The sequence below is a fragment of the Numida meleagris genome, chromosome 2 (genome assembly GCF_002078875.1).
Source record: "Numida meleagris isolate 19003 breed g44 Domestic line chromosome 2, NumMel1.0, whole genome shotgun sequence".
In the NCBI taxonomy this organism is placed as follows: domain Eukaryota; kingdom Metazoa; phylum Chordata; class Aves; order Galliformes; family Numididae; genus Numida; species Numida meleagris.
The window spans coordinates 45,004,040-45,021,660 of NC_034410.1; the positions used below are offsets into that span (position 1 = coordinate 45,004,040).

The following is a 17,621-nucleotide window of genomic DNA, read 5'->3' on the forward strand; positions in this document are numbered from 1 at the left end:
TTACTTTCAATGCATCTTGCTGAAAATTGAAAGACTATACAAAAATCATTCTACTTTTGAATGTACAGATTTATGTAAGGTAGCAAAATGGGATAAAAAATGTCCTGATGCGTCTTCTAGTTTGTGGTTCTTGTAAATTCAGAAAACATTAGTAAATTCAGCAAATTTAATCCTCATACCAAATAGTTTCTTTAATGAACAATGTTTAACAAACTCCAAGTGATGAGACAGGCACAACTGCAGGTAAGATCTTTAAAGGTCTGAGGATTAGCATAATGCATTTGGAGTTTGGGTTTTGATTGTAAACTGTGTGGTCCAGTTTGTCCCTCATGGACCCAGAATAATTAGTTTCTTCTGGAAGCATGGCTCTTTGCTTTGGTTTCCACTCTTGAGACCTGCATAAGTCTGTGTGCCACACTGGTGAACAGCTGTTGTCAGTTTGCCTTTACTTCTCTTCTTTTCCAATTTTCTGCCTAACTTCTAGTGAATCTATCTTCTCTTGTGGCTTTCTTTAACTCATTCAGGACTAGAGATCTGGAATGGGAATAGGAAAAGCAGTTAGATCTGTAAGCTTTACCTCTGGCAAAAGCACAGGGCACTAACTCTAGTTCACCGCTTATTACATTATTATGCTGGCTTACTACACTGACTTTTCAGTGTAAAACTGGCACACTGAGGGCTTCTGGAAAGCGGGGTGTAATGCAGGTATGTAGCCACGTAAAGCACACTCTGGGGTTGCACACTGTGGAGGAAAGAGTGATTAGGAAAAGAGGCAGATCCCCGTAGCACCCAAATACTTTTACCTCAAACAGTAGGTCTGTTTGCTTCCACTGTCAGATGGAGGTGCTTTGGAGAGCAAAGGGATCCAGAATTTTCCCATCTGAGTGAGACTAGGAGTGAAATGTCACATATGTTATAGGACTCAATTAAAACATTTTGAAATGCTTGCCTTGGGCATGCATACAAACACATTCAAAAGAAAGAAAAGATTCAGTTAATGATGGTGCAACAGAAGTTCAGCGTCCTAAACCTTCCCTTTTAAACTCAGGGAATCTTTGGATATCTTGTAGATGGCGAATGCTGTTTATGTTGCTTAACAGTGTCTTCTGCCACTGACATAGCAGCACTTTGCTTTTGTAGTTAATGCGACAGATGCTCTCTGTCTCCATTCGGATGCTGATGGAAGTTATTTACAACCTCAGCAGAAAGATCACACAGCGCTGTGATAACTGGCCCCTATCGACACTGCCAGGTTTCCAGGTCTGTAAGACAAATGTCGCTGCTGGCTTGCAACACCCTGTGTGCCCTGCATTTTGATGCAGATTTTTATTACCTGGCAGGTGGCTTGGGAGCTGTGGTTGGGGAAAAAAGAGCTGAGATCAATAACTGCAAACGATCAAGTCATGTCAGAGAGGGGTCAGCAGCCAGCACTTGTGGAAGCTGCCCCTTGACATGACTCTTGCAGAGGAGGAAAGGGCCTTGATTTCTGAAAAGCACTGTGCTGTGTTAGGAGTGCCTAATTATAGCTGTTGCTACGGCCAGCTAAAATAACGGAGGGCTTTGAATAGGACTGGTGAATAACTGCACTTTGCTCTGATTGTTGGGTGTGTTGCTGCTGTCTCTCAGGTTTGTGCTGGGCACTGCTGGCCTGGGCCCCCTAATGCACAGTGCTGTAGGCCTGGGAGAAGTCCCAGAGGCCTTGGGCAGCCTCACAGCAACTGCAGCCATGTTGTGCCTGGGGTGGGCTTATCATGCCTGCTCTTAAACATCTCTAGTGTCACTTTCCTTTAGCATACTCACTTCTGTGTGACAATTTGAGCTGCTGCAGTTTTGTCTGTAGGCATTTCAAGGTTGAGTTAACTCTTCTGATTCAAAAAACCAAGTCTCTAAGACTTCCAGTAAAAAGAAATGGGCTGCTGTTGTGCCTTTATCCTGCTGTGCTTCTGACAGAGTTGAGGAAGTCCAGCTTCCTGCAGTAAGATCTGCAGGAACAGCCTGGTTTGAACTATGTACTAAAAACAGAGGAAGATTTCTGAAACCAAAACCAGCATTTTTTGCTCTGGTTGCGCAAGCAGAACTATGAGATGCAAGGGCCTTGTCAAAGTTTCAGACAGAACTCTACTAGATTCAGCAACCTCTTCATTTCATGTTGGTTCATATCTCCTTGGAATTAGATGAGTAGCAGATTCTGCACTTTTCTTCCAGCACAATTCAGGAAGATGCCTGTAAGCAATTTCTGCGTTTTAGTCCCTATTTATATCCGTAATTAAAGAAGTAAGTATCGTAGTTATCTAATTTCATAATTGCCTCTTTGAAATAATAGCCCTGTTCCAGGTGTTTTCAAAAATAAAACAGCTAGGGAAATTAATTTCAATTAGAAAGGAAAAAATACAAACTGGAGTGTTTTTGGTTTTTTTTTAAGATAACAGAAAAACCAACAATAAAACACAACTGCAAAGGAAAAAAAAAGCCCAACATGCACTTCTTGAAGTGTACTTCATTTAGGTAATTAAATCCATGCAGTGTGAATGAACCATTGGCAGCAGTGCCCTTTGTCGAATGACATTTAGAATGCATTAATCTGCTCAATTCTGAGGCTTCCCAGCAGCTTAAAACACATCTGGAGGCAGAAAAATCAGTGAATTCTTAATGGGAGTGAATAGTCTTTTGGTATGTAGTACAGATGCTCTAGGCTTTCTCTCTTGGAAGATTTAGTAATGTTGAGAAACTCGAGCTGTATACATGTGAATTCAGAAGCAGTCACAAGTTTATGGTGCTTATGTTGGGCTTAAGAAGAAAGATTTTTTTTTTTCAATCCTGAAGAAAATGAGAGAACCCATGAAGGAGAGCACTCTTATCTCAACAATTTCTTTCTTTCCTTTCTCCCTAATCTTTCTTCCAGCACCTTTTGTATTGTCTGTTACCACTACAAATCCTATTTTCTTCCTGTGACAAGGTTGTAGGGGAAACTATTTGATGTGGGATATGTGGAAAGGAGCTCTTAAAGAGCTGCCAAGGCTGACAGATTTTGGGAGAAAGTCATGCTTGTTAAAGCTCGAAGTCTAAAGCTGAATTCTGTTAGCAGCACCTGTTCTCTTTTCTGGCTCTTGGCAACCCTTCAAAGTGGTCACTGGAACAGAGCTCATGAAAACAGATAAGGCCTGAAAGCAAATTATTAAGGTCACAACTCTCTTCTGGAGAGTTTCAGTGTGCTTGTTGCCCTTGCAATGTTGTTGCTACTGTCAGGAATTACATCAGCAAGGTACAGTAGGTACTGTAGGTCCTGTTGTGAGCTATTAAAATTTGAGACTTTGAAAACTTATTCCCGGGTTTTAATTAATCTGTGTAGCGGCCTTGATGAAGCTTCAGGTTTTACTAAGTGTTTGGTGCAAGAGAAGGCCTCAAAGTCTGGACCTTTGGATTTGCGTGACGTTTGGAAGTGGCCTGGCCATCTCTGAAGAATGTGTTCTCTGGCAGGCTCCCCGATCTTCTCAGAAAAAACTAAAGTTATTCTTAACAAGTATGAGGAAGTGCTGTGGCAGATGGTGAAAATGAACAGGAGGGTTCATTTTACCTCTTTAGAGGTAAATTACAGTACTGGGGATACTCAGTGTCTAAAAGTATGTACTTTGAGCTTTAGAGAGAACTTAATCAGATGTGCATGTTATGCTAGGCACGTACTATTTCCATTTCAAGGTAAGACCTGGCACATACTACCCCTTCCCTGACACACATCACCTGAAATAAATGACTGTTTCAATTGCAATGATTTCTCTGAATTAAATATCACTCCTTTGACTAATAATGTGGGCCAACAAACTGGTTGGGAAGGTCCTCAGTGGGCAGTGAAGAGGAATGGAGGAAAAATGACCAGGATACATTCATAGAAAAGATGCATTTCAAATTGAGGGTGGGACTTCAGATCAAAAGAAGAGAAACGGAGCATTTTTGATCTCTGAAAATAGTGAAATTAGAAAAATATTTACCTTCTAGGGAAAAAAATTCTTTGAACATTGCAAGATGTAAGTGAATTTACGTTGGATGTATTTTTCGTAATTGTTCTTTTTCTGTTTTTGTAGTAACTAAGGCTTTTGCTGCTTAAAGACTTGATCCCTTGCAGCCTATCATTTTATCTCTCCTTGATCCTGCAGTGAAATCATAGGACTGCATTTTTTTGAGTGATATTATGATCATTTCCATGGCAACAGACTGATGTCCAAAGTATGGGATCATGACTTCAGTGTGGGATCAAGGAAGGGGAAATAAAGTCCTTATTAAAATATGCACTTCGTCAATAAGAAAAGGAACTCATGAAAAATCCATTAATTTTATTATGCACTTCCTTCTCCAACTGAACGTAAGTACAAATGAAAAGTACTTTTTAAGAGGCTGTTTATTTTTACTTGTTAATGTTGATCAATAAAACCTTGGCTTTAAAGAAAATATGAGCTAAGGAATTCTAGCTATCATATATTGTATACATATAAAACCTTATGTAAAATCCTGATTGTATTTTTTTTTAAACCAAGGAGTGTTTTCTCATAACAATAGACCTACTGAAGATAATGAAAATAGACCTTCCCCTGGAAAGATTACCTTTGTGCTTTTATATGCCCATTAGGAAGCTCCTGATCACACCAGCTGTATTCCATTAGGCTCTCTTAGTCATGATATTTCTCTCTTAAGACATTTGTTCTGCCTCCGGTTACCCACACTAGGGAGAATGGGGCCACGGTTTCTGTGACCTGTGCTGCAAACCCTGATATGTGTTTGGTAGAGGTGACTACCTTCTGACCTACTTGGGAATATCCTGAACCCACCAGGTATTTTGGAGGACATCATGAAAGACAATGTTAAAAGATGTCCAGATGCGATTGGCAGTCCAGAGGCATCAAAACAACCTTCCCAAATAAAACCTGTCAGGATTACCTTTGTTCTGTGCGCTCCTTTTCCCTAGAAATAGGGCTGGCTTGGTAGAGGTCACTGCATGAGCACTTTCTAGATGTTTCTAACTAGAAGCAAGAAAGAAGCAAAGGATGTCCTGTTTTAGTAGTCCTATACCGCAGAATATGCAATGAGCTTTGTGGAATCACACCAGCGGTTATTAGGAGAGGCTTAATAGTCAGTCTGAAGCTTTTGTCAGTCCTGCCTACTCCCTCCAAGACCTTGTTTCTAACCAGTTGTCCCCTCAGTGAAGAAGTACCAGGCTATCTGTATGTCTGTGATGTATGTGTGGAAGGGCTGAAGGTGTGGTTGCCAGCCTGTGGTGGAGAAGAGGGGTGGTGAGGCAAGGATGGATGAGGCTGAACCATGAATCCCAGCCTATCCCATACTATCAGTTTCTGAGAAGTCAATGAGTCAGTCTGTGTTACTCTGAAATGCTTGCCTTTTGTCACTAGGCTAAGGTGTTGAATTCTCTGCTCTCACCCCATGGGCCTGATTCTCCTCTGACTTGCACTGATGCGTGTCAGAAGTATTCCTTCTGAGGTCAATATTTTGGTGTAAATTAGAGGAGAAAAAGACCCTCACTGCAGTGGATAAAAAAACAAACATAGATTTCAGGATCTTTTCTCCCATCGGTGTGTGCCTGATTTATGCACAAAACTCCTATTAGCATTGGTGGGAGAAGAGATAACTTACATTGCTGAACAGGATTTTTTTTTCCTCTGCTGCCTGAAGCTACTCAGCATAAGCCTGTTGTGAAAGTGACTGGAGATTTAGGAGAAGGAATGCCAGAGAGAAATAAGAAAAACAAAACTAATCCTAAACCAAGCAACTGTAAGAATTGTGGGCTTTTTTTTTTCTTTTCTTGAAACCTAGATTTTTTTTTTAAGCAACTGAATAACTGTTCTTAATGGTTTTGAAGTCTTGGAGTGGCCCTGTGGGTGGGGATTTGCAGAGCCCCTGATGAGGGTGGATGTAAAAGGACAACGAAAGCTCTTAAATGAGAAAGCAGGAATCATTTCTCTGCTCATTTCCCTCATCCCAATGTTCCTTGTGACAGCAGAACTTCATAGAAATGCAGCTCTAGCCCTTACTATTTTGCAAATCAGGTTTTGCTCCCCTTTCCTTTTAATAAAACTTCTGATCTGGTTGCCAGTCTTAGAGCTGTTACATTTAAGATTAGTTTTCCCTCTCTCCTTCCTTCTCTGCAATGTCTTCTGAATTTCTATGACTCTTCTTGAATTTCTGGTCTCTAACAGAAGGCTTACTGTCTTGCCCTTATATAGCCAACTACTTACTCATTGAAATTTTGGGTAGAATCTACCCATACTGCCATTTTCCAAGTGCAGGCATTGCAGTAAACTCTTGCAGGTAAGAGTTAACCTTTTTTAAGCAGAAGCATACAGGACCCACATAGACTCTATAGTCTTGCTATATTCTCACACTTACCATTTCCTTTATTGATTTGCCTGTCTAAATGAGTACTTCTAAACTCTGTGGGAGTTTTCCAATTAGATAAAAGGCAATTCATGTCACCCTGCTGCAGCTCTAACAGCCATAACCAACAGCGTGCGTTGAGGACTCTCAGCAGAACAACCTGGTTTAATCAAGGCGGCCCCCTTTGGTGCTGCCTCATCTGCAGGACATCTCTCTCAACATGCAAAGCTTTCTTCACTGGAACTTTAGAGGAATGGGCTGCAGCTACACTAACAGCTAGATGGCTAGCAGAGAAGATGTGTGAGCTTCCCTCTCCACCTGTTTGGGGAAAGTGCTGATGCTTTCAGAACACAGGCACGATGCATGCAGAGCTTGGCACCTTTCGCCAGGCAGAGCTGCCTGTAGCATCGCCCTTTCCAAATGAGAACAAAATGTCTCGGAATGGCACTGCTGCTTGTGTGAATGGTGCTGCTTCTGTGAGAGCTGAAACTGATAAACTTGCTAACAGAGCCAAGCTGGCATTTGCTGAGTGTTATGCATTTGCTGGAGAATTATAGACTCTGCATTTTGTGGGAGAAACACATTTTCTTGTGTGCCCGGAGTGTGCTTATGTTCCCTGTCCTGAGGGGCAACTGATGGACAACCTCTGGGCATGGCTGAGGAAACTACAACAGGAGGTGAGGGTTTCAAACTGAAACTCTATTGAGCTTGACACTCTGCATCCTATCCTGGCTTTGGCCCTCTGAATTTCTCCCTGCTGCTGCCTTCCACCCTCCTCTGCTGCATGCCCTTCCCAGCTGACCTGTCTACCTTTAGTAGGATCTCTATGCTTTTTGGTTTACTGTCCTGCACCGGGTTCCTGGTGCTCTCCTTGGTTGCTCCAGTGAAACAGCCCACACAGCTCTCCATCTTCTGGAGGCTGTGAGCAGTCTCCAGGTGCTGTGTGGCTTTTAAAGGCAAGAAAGTCCCCCACATCACAGGGATAATGCTCCAGTTCCCACAGCAGACCCCCGGCAGGTCCTTTCTGACCTTGGACCAACAGTAGGGTCTGGCTGCTGCTGAGGGGAGGCTGGGTGGGGAAAGCTCAGGAGGGAAAAAATGTCCCTCTCATCTCTGAGGGACACTCTTGGGGCTGGGGGGCTGCAGCACAACTTAAAGTAGTGCAGCCTGGTCCCACTAGGTGGGAGCCCAGCATTAGGATTAGGGCTGTTTATGGTTCTGCTTTTCACCTCCTCCTTGGGGGATGGTTTCTTGGCTCTCTGAACAGCACAAAATGAAGCTGTTACAGGATTTGCATATATATATATATATATATTTCTGGGTGAATAAAATGCCTCTGTGGAGCACTGCTTGGAAACTTGTTCATCTGTACACCTGTGAAATGCTGGAGAAGTTGGGGAACAGGTAAATCTTCCAGGGAGGGAAATTAAAGTTGATCAGCAAAGTAGTGTATGTGAAAGTTACAGCTGTGAGCCTATTTGTTTATTTATACCTAGGACTGCTGGATTGAACCTCTGGTGGATAGTGAGCAGTTGACTGTTCCTTATGCATCATCTAGAGCTCTGAGAAAAAGATGGGGAAGAGATGAGCGTTCTTGGCTTCTAGTTAAGAGAGAAATGTGTCTAAGTATACAGAACTTCGTTTGCTTTGCTTCCTACCTGTAGCCCTCTTGGAAGATACCTTGGCTCAGAATTGCTGAGTGGCACTGAGCTGAAGTAAGGGAGGTGGGTTTCTCTTTGTTTTCTCCTTGGTCTCATTTTCTCTATGGTGTATGGTAAGGGGTGCCAATAGCATCTTGCAGCACAGAAAGAGCTTGTAGCTTTGACTGTACAAGACAGAAGCAGATACGACCTATCTAGATACTGAGCAGAACTGAAATTTCTTTACCTAAGCTCCCCCACAAAATACTTTCCAGTATCACATGGTCTTTCTCAAGGAACTGGGCCATCTAAGTGCTTCTTCAGACTCTAGAGCAATGTGCCATGTGCCCTGAACTGTGATCAGAGTCCTGTGGAATATCAGGTTGCTGAGGAGTATTTTTAGTTGCAACTTCCCAGATCCTCACTAAAGTTACAGAGGAGTATGTTAATTACTATCAATATATTTTGCCATTGCCAAAGTTAATGCTGTAATATTTTTTTCAGTAGGGATATGTGGAAATCTTGTTATTCTGTTTTTATCCGGTCTAATTTGAATGTGGTATTAGTGCTTGTGCATTGCCTATGCAGAGCAACCACACACAACCTGCTGTGATTCCAGAATTCTAGATGTGCTTTTGAGCAAGTTATTTTCATTTTCTCTGGGCTTGAATCAAGGTGACTGGTCCTTCTTGCTTCTGAAACTACTAATGCTCTTTCTGTGACAGTACAAAGCTAAAGAAATATCTCAGGTCCCCCTGTGAAGGTTGCTGGCATACATCTGTAGGAGATGGCCTGTACTCTGCAGTTCAGAGCTCACCTTCTGGCTGGGGCTGTTTGGGCAGAGCTGAGAAGCTTGCCAGTGCTCTATATAGTTAAGCAGAACCAGCTGGTGGACTCTCTTGGGTTCAGAACATCCTGTTGTATCAAATTTACAGTGTAAAGAAGTGACTCACTGCAATAGGTAATGCACTTTTTCTTTGAGTAATACAGCTTGTTGTTCAGCCTTAGCAGAACATACTTGGAGCAGTGGGTCTCCTCCCACTGCCATGCATGTCAGCCAGGCTGAATGTTGCTGTAGCTCTGTGATCTGCAGCTTCTTTGCAAAGTATATTAGCTGTCTGCTCGAATATTCTGCTGCCCTTTGTCACATGGCTACATGAAGGTTCCCATCGAGCATGGTGCCCCTTAGCTGGAATCTTTCCACCTCAATCCACTGAGGCGTCAGAGTTTTCTGAGGAAACAGTATGGAGGTCTGGCTGGCAAGCCTTGCTTATTGGTAGTGCTGGAGAGCGCTACCAATGGGAAAACACGTGATTTGTCCCTCCTATCCATGCTACTGCAGCAACCCCGTGGCTGACCTGCAGCTTGTGTTGTCAGTATGTTAATGCCACCTGGCTGCTGTAAAGCAGAATCGGAGACAGCTCTGCTCTGCTTGTCTCTCTCTCGGAGTGTTGCTGGCTGTGCTGATTTCTGTCTTCTACTCTGCCTACTTGTCCACTAAACTTGTAAGAACTCAGTTATGTTAGCGACTATACCCTCCCCTTTAAGCTTGGGTGAAATTAGCAATTGAACTCAAAAGGTAGGGGGAGACTTGCAAATTTACACATTTACTGGACAGACAGCATAAATATATCAGCACACTACTATTAGAAAACTAGGCTAGAAATAGTAAAATTACTGGAAATTTATGATGTGGTTCTCCTTATCTTAAACATCCTCATATGATACTATACTCATCTACAGGAATCATTATAAAAACATTCAGTGGGGAAAAACCCCAAATAATCATGGTAAAGGCTATTTTTCAGCTCTCACTAGAGCATATGCTGAGAAGCAGAAACTCAGCATCCAGAGCTATGGTGACTAATATGCTACTCCTTTCCACATTGAGAGACTGAGAGCAATGTGAAAAGGAATGTTAAGAGTAGAAGTATAATAGAGGAGCTGAACATTCTTTGATGGCAATTAACATTTTTTTCCTATAAAAAAACTAAGAAAGTTCATTTTTTCAAAATGTGTTTTGAATGCCTCTAGCTGTAAATCTTACAAGAGTACTGGAGGACTTTATTAATTTTGAGAATTCTTTAACCTTGCTTTACATCATCTGAGAGGTACAGCTTTACTCAGGAGTATGTAATAGCTGAACAAATGCTGCATCAGAGGGCAAGATGAAAAAAATTAAGGTTGCCATGGGTACCTCATTTTGAATTTCTTTACTTTCAAATTTAAAGTCTAAACATAAAAATCCCAACAATTTTTAGCACTGAATACACATGTAAATTAATGGCTTACTCATGGCTGCAGTGTAGCTATTACTGTCTAATATATAATTCCCTGTACATAGACAAGCTTTGTTTTCACTTGTTCTCTAAGTTTTTAATTGCCTAGTGTTTTGCAGTACAACATAAAGAGCAGGTGTTCAGAAACCACATAGAAATGAAGGGAAAAAAATTAAAAAAAAAAAGAGAACCAGGTTATCTTTTGATTGAAAAATTTCCTCTGGTGTTTGGAAGAGCGGAAGGGAAGATAAATGATGATCAGCATTCAGCTGGGGGTTTTATGGGTACTAGTGCGGGCTACAAAAACACAATCAGAAGGAGTCTGTGAATAAAGGGATGTAAATGTCATTGATTGGGGAAATATCAAATTGCAGAGCATTTCTTCTCTTGTATGCAAACCTGGGAGAAGGAACTTGTCTCCGAGAGGAGGTTAACTGATTCCAGCCTGAAAGTTTCTTCAAAAAGTTGTGTCAGATCCATCTGATGTTTGTGCTGGCACCTTGAGAGGCTCGTGGATAATGCAGTAGGTGCTGCCTTGAGGTGCAGGGCATGGAAACAATCTCAGGAGGCCCAGACTCACCTCGCTGCTGCCAATCTGCCTGGGACCTCAAGTGTTTGGCTGCAGCTCATGATCTGCAACGTGTTTTTGAGACTTGGCAGAAAGACCACAAGACCCTTTCAGGCCTGAAATACAGGGGCAATCCTCTCATCCACCATTGAATTAGGCACAAGAGAGGCTCCCAACATGTTCTGACCCAAGCTATGCCTGGTTGAAGGACTCTTAATGAATGCTTCTGCACTGTCTGTAGACAATCCACTGCTGACTTCATTGCCTTGCTTATTAGTAATGGTGCTCTGCATGCTTGTGATGTTGGTCCCCAGATCTGAGAGATATGAGGAATCCACTGGATCATCCTGTCCATCTGCTTGGCTGGTGGTGACTGTTCCCCACAGTGTGTTTTCAAGGGCTTTGTCTCACTTAATTGATTCAAGCAGTGATCTCTGCTTGTTTCAGGAGATGTATTTCAAAACGCAGTGAACTTCCATGTTGGAAAATATTTCCTGACATGCAGCCTTCTCTTTTTCTGGTTTAATTACTACTGCCATTTTGCAATTACCAGTGCTAATTACCATTGCCATGTTCATTTGTAGAACAATGTAGTGAGTTCTGCACTAAGCTGGTGTTGTAGGATTCCCTCTGACTCAGAAAAATGCAGCTGGGTGTATGCTTGTCCTGTGGGAAACTCCAGCAAAAGGCAACATTTTATTCTAGATCGAAGCAAAGCACTGAAGTAGAAAAAAAAAATTCTTGTGAAATTAGGAGTTAAGAGAAGAAGCTCTTAAAATATTTCAAATTTGACATTATTTTAAATAATGTAGCCTATTTTTAATCCATTTTCTGTTTCAATTCTTTTTCTCTGCTTGTTACTTTTTTTTTTTAGGTGACTGCTACTCTTTCAGCAAGGGAAGCATCCTCTTCTCTGGCTGATGCGTCCCCTAATTCGGATATGTGATGGTGCTCCCTCCTTTGGTGCGCAGAATTGTTTCCTCACTGGTGTACTAACTTCCTTCCTTGGATCCCATGGAACCTGAGGAATTCTTTTTTTTTTTTTTTTCATGCAAGCACGCAGATCTGGCTGCTTGACTTCATAGCAATCCTCTGCTGCCCAGCCAGAAGTCCAGGGAACTCAGGAAACCCTCAGAGGAAGTCAAGAAGGAATTCTGGAATTATCTGCCACACTTGTGTTAACAGCTCACTTTTTGGTACCTTCCCATGGAAAACTATTTTGCTGGAAAAAATTGTGTAGGGAGTACTGTGCAAGCAAGCAGAGAAGTGATGGTTACATAGGAGCATCTGCAGGCAGGACTAAATTCCTGATGGTTACCAGAGATGCACTGATATGCAACTCTACCTCTCTGAGTCTTGTGAGACATTCTGTGGAATATCTTTTTAATGGTAATAGCCACAAGTTATAAGGTGTGCCTTGAGACAAGAGGGCTTTTATATACTCTTATCCACATTACAAACTGTGGTACGTACTTGTGGTATGAGCTGGTGAGTGTTAGTCTTGATAGAGTTTAGTCATTATTTCAGCTTCAGTGCTTTTTAATCATGCCTCCCCTGTCAAACATAGCAAATATTTCCATTCTTCACGCAGGTAGTTTTTCCCTGTAGCTCTTCAAAACGAAACAGAGCAATAGGATTATTTCAGTTCATCTGTATGTTTGTGCATCTCTGCTCTTAGCACAGAGCACACAAATCTATGTCTTTTGGGGACCTGTTGCTATTGCTCTAGCTACCTGATACTCCACAATACCTGTAAACGGAAGTCCACTGGAGTGTTTAGGGCTGGAAGAACACTTAAAAGGGGAAAGAAACCTGTATGGTAAATTGTATTTAAGTCTAGTTGCTGGGGGATTTGCAATTTCTAACCAAAGCAAAGCAATAGTGGGTAACTTTGAAGAGAAGGTGCCCGAAATTTCACTAGGATCAGCAATGCTTAGGTTGGGGTCTGGAGGCAGTAACTGTGGAGTTCTCCTGATTTGCTCCCTGATGTATGTTCTAGTCTGGGACAAGTAATCTACTGAACCTCTAGCTTTGGTTTTCCTGTTTGTAAAATGAAGGTGTTCACAGTGATTAAGATAAGGAACATTATGCGAATGCTGGGGAAGAAGGGAGTGAGATGCTCCTTCTCAACACCAGTCCTTAGAGGAATGTAATTCTGGCATTATCTGAAATCTCTTCCAATCTCCGCTGTTTCACTTTTCTTGCCCTTTCTCCATTGAGTTAACCTTTTTATTAAGTCTCCAAACTGGCTTAAATTCTCCATAGACTTAAAGTGAGATGCCAGTAGAGGGTCTGATCCTTTAATTCCATAGGAGCTGAAACAGAGTGGAAGATGTTCTAGGAGAGGGCCTGATCTGCAGTGTCAGAAAGGGCTAGAGGAAAAAGAGGAGCTCCAGAGAAAACTTTTGAATCATGTATAAGTAGGAATAGAATGTAAGATATATTTCATGAAACGATTCTCTACAGAGGATAGGTGGAAAAGCAATACCATCATGCACCTGATTTACCGTGATGTGTTCCGTAGCAGGCTGTTGTTGGATGACTTTCTGGACTTTCTTGTCCTGGCGTTCCGCGATATGCCATTCTTCTTCAGTCTCCTGTGTCTTACTGTTATTTTAATATTTCCTTTGGATGTCTCTCACCTCCTATGAGTAACTAACCGCAGGCTATTCTGAACTCTTCTGTATCTGAGGCAAAGTTTTAATATCTTTGATATTGGAGATTCTTTCCATTACAACTCTGTAATGTTTTCTCTTTGTATTTATTGACATGTGCACTAAAGAAAACAATGTTAAGCCCTGTTATGTAAAAATTCTTTGGAGTATTATTCCATATATTGAAATTTATAGTTCCCTATATAGATTGCTTTGAAACCTCAACAATAGATTTGAAGAAATTTTTGCACACAGTTTTACTATTAGTCTGGAAGCTATTTTTATACATATTCTTTGTGCATGGGCTCCCTCTGGAGCATTCTCTTATTTAAAAAAAAAAAAAAGAGGAAACATACAAAAACCTCTTAAAATACTTTTAGAGAGGTTTTAATAAAATGTATCAAACAAAAGAAATAAAAGTACTGTTTATGTCATTGCAGGGTTCAGTACAACATTGTTCTGTATCTGCGTTAGATACATGAGCAGAGTTGTACTGTATTATGCCAGCTGAGGAGAGGAGCTCTTAGAATTAACATCTAGTCGGACGTGGAGAGAGCCTTGTGTGAGAACAATGCCACATAAGAGTAATTAATTACAGTACTCTGAAGATGTAAAGTGCCATGTAAATCCCAGGCACTCATCATAGCATTTAGACTCTAATGGCTAATAACAGATTTGATTTTGCTTTCAATGAATCATCATCATCAAAGAAAATGTTGTTTCTCTGAATATTTTCACTGTTTTCCATATGTGTTTTATTAAAGTGTGAGCACACACGGAGGAGAAACATTTAATTTACTAAAATCAAACTCTGCCAGTATTGGTGCAGACACTTTCAGTGCTTTCCTCTGGGAAATTCTAGGAAATTTTTGGAAAGAATTGCGTGTATGAAACCTATTTGATGATGCAGAGATGTTTACCAACTTCTAGCAGTTGGCAACCCTGCATGCAGCAGGGGGTTGGAACTTGGTGATCCTTAATGTCCCTTCATGCCCAAGCCATTCTATGATTTTCTTTATTAAGGACAAAGTAAGTGGTAAGATCTACATTGGTTTTCTCTGAGGGGAAGATAGTAAGAGTTGTATTTTCTTGAATTATGTTATTACTATTTGAAGAGCTTATAGATAATGTTATTCTGAGGAGCATTTTCTATTCTCTTTATTTTAATAAAATAGGATATTATTGTGCTGTGACCAGCTGCATGTACTTTTTGTTAAAGATGCAGTCTGACAACGGTAACCAAATACAGATTATGTACTTGAATTTCTATCCGTGATCTGCTCACCAAGTGTCTCGACTTGAGCAGGACTGTAATTTGTCCATCTCTCAGTGCTCTGTGACAATGGATGAGATGCATCAGAAATATTCTCACGCTTCTGGCCATTACTGTTTTTACTAAAGAGATTTGTAGTGCCTTATCAGACTTGAAAGAATTTCTACTGCATAGAGGCATGACTGGATTTCTCTTTCTTTTTTGAAGCTATTTTAGTGTTTTCTTGGTTTGTCTTCTTTCTGTTTAACGTGAATGGGACCTTGTGCAATTAGCTTACGGACAGCAACGTGATAGAGATACTTCTTGCATTCTTGTAATGAATTTCTGACTCTCCTTGTAAAGGCATCCTGATAGTAAGTGATCTATTTTCTTGTGGAGCTCAGAGAAGGAGGCCAGGATGTTCAACTCTGGAAACAAAGACTACCCATTCATTTCTACTATAAAACAAACTTACTTTGTTAGTATCAGAGGGTCTTTTGCACTCCAGCTTTTAGCAAGATTGTGACCCACTAAGTACCAACACTGCTGCTGGGTATGTAGAATCTCTCAGCCTTGGCTGGTGTTCCAGTCCCCTTCACATCTGGTCATTTTTTCTCTTGAGGTACTTTGGTCTGACTGATTCTCTGAGGTGAGAATATCAGAGAGGTCTGTACAGTTCAGAGTTTCTTCCAAGCATGCTGGTCTGCTCAAAATGCACATTCCCTTACACTTGTGCTAGTCTCCTTTGACTATATGTTTTATTTTTGCAGCATTCCTTCCTGTAAAGGAAGGTTGTTAATAGTTATGATAGCCTTGCTGTTTATGTTTATTTATTAGCTGATGCAAGACTAATAGTTATATGGATTTTAAAAAATAATAGAGCCATTATCTTTGAGACTATTATAAGCTAAGTTACTTCTTCAGTTAACAATTCACATTTTTATTCAATTTGCAAGTTAAACATCACATTTTCATTTTTAACATTTACTGCTTTTTGGAAAAATTTAATTTCCTGTCATTGTCTCATAATTAAGCTCACTGAGCATACTGCGTAACATAAAGGACACTAATAAGTAGGACATAGCACCAACTGTTTCAAATCACTGCCCTTTAGAATAGACACATTAAACATAAATGTGGTTAAAAAAAAAAAGCAAGGGAAGCAGCAAAATCCAATGGGGAAAGTTGTTTTACTGAGCCATGTGCCTGGTGCTGTGACTATGGTCCTACTCCTGAAAAAAAAAATGTTTCTTGACATATGAATTACATTTCGGGCTGAAAACTTTTTAAGTACTATTGCAGTTGGGTTTAGCACACACCGCACACAGGTGGTTTTACTCCATGTTCTGTCTTGAGGATTGAGCCACTCTTTTTTGCGTGGTGAGAAACAACAGCAAGGGATTCAGCCTGGCAAGGACTGTGTGGGACTGATGCTTTGGAGGTGGAAAGAAAAGCTCCATACCCAGGCAAGCACAGAGGCACAGGAAAAGTAGGACTGTAGAGAGGCGAAAGGGTGAAAGAACCAGCTATGGGACCAACAATATTAGTAAATTAATTTTCTGGGCATCTGTTCAGATCCTGTGAATTGTAAAACGCTCCGTTTTCCTTTGGTGATAAGCCCCAAAAGCTTGCTCCCTGAGACTTCCAACCCCCCTCTTTGCAGAGTGGATCTCAGGTGTTTTATGAGCAAATGAAATCCAAGATTTGCCTTGGTCCTGTGTTGTTAACAAGGTTGATTTTCCTCTGTTAGAGCTGCTGCTGATGCTGCACAAAGCTCAGCTGGTTGCACAGGAATGGAAATGATATTCTGTGAATGAATGAAAGGCAAGAAAGAAGGGAAAGTAATCATGTGGGCTCAGCTATTTACTATTTGCAGTGTACAGGAAACTTTTTCTGGTCTTCTTAAGTGAACCTGGTGAATTGAGTGTATGATGTTAGCTCAGGCCATAGTCCCTCAGTTGTCTGTGGTTTGGTAAATAAGGACAGTGACTGTGATTTTTTTTCCCCCATAGACGACCACTGAAAACTAATTGAAAATTGTGTGCTTGTGCTGCATTTGTACTATGCCTTTTTCTTCCTCTCTCCCTCCCAACTACCTCATGACCCAATTGATGAAGAGGTAGAATAATAAAAAATAACGAGTTCCCATTAGTTCCTTGAGTGGAGGTGACTTGTTGAAGAAGATGGGTCTTATGCATGCTCCCATGAAGCAAAAAATACTTGGAAAATGCACACAGAGCACACAGCTGTGCTTTGGATCAGAACTTTTGAGAAACCATGCTTCTTAGTTTTGGCTGCTGATGGCTCTGTTAGCTTGTCATCTTAAATGCATCAAGTTCCTCGCTGTGATGGCTGAATGACGGTTATTCCATTCATCTGGTTTATGTGAGGAAATTTTCCATACGGTTGATGCATGAATGGGTTTATGGTCCAATTTAAGATAAGTCTGGGGCTCTTCTGGAATGCTCTGCTCAGCCTGAAAGCCTGGTGATTCATAAGGCAGGAGGGGTTTGACACCACAGACAAACTTACTGATTTATAAGAATATAAAACGTTAAAACATTCTTTTTCCCTTTATAATTGTCAGTCCTAAGTCTCTTGTGGGGAAGGCCTATTTCACATTAAAATAAAATTAAATGCCATGGTTCTATTGAAGACAGGAAGGATTTTTTTTTCCCTGTTTGCTTAACCACAATATTGTTTTTACTCTTAAAAATTACTTGTTTCCTTTTCTATCTTGTACTGATAATATCCAGAGAGTGCTTGTACAAACCTAGAGATTTCATTCCTTAATTTATACTCCAGAGAGTACATCTCCCAGAATCTTTCTAAGAAAAGGCCAGGGAA

At 41.0% G+C, this 17,621-nt stretch overlaps 1 long non-coding RNA gene across 1 annotated transcript in view; it reads left to right on the forward strand.

The window, feature by feature from the left end:
- Positions 1-13,815, forward strand: part of LOC110395127 — a 35,236-nt gene extending 21,421 nt beyond the window's left edge. The window contains exons 5-6 of the long non-coding RNA XR_002436182.1: positions 11,743-11,831; positions 11,925-13,815. This is a non-coding gene — a long non-coding RNA (uncharacterized LOC110395127). The remainder of the gene's footprint in view (positions 1-11,742; positions 11,832-11,924) is intronic.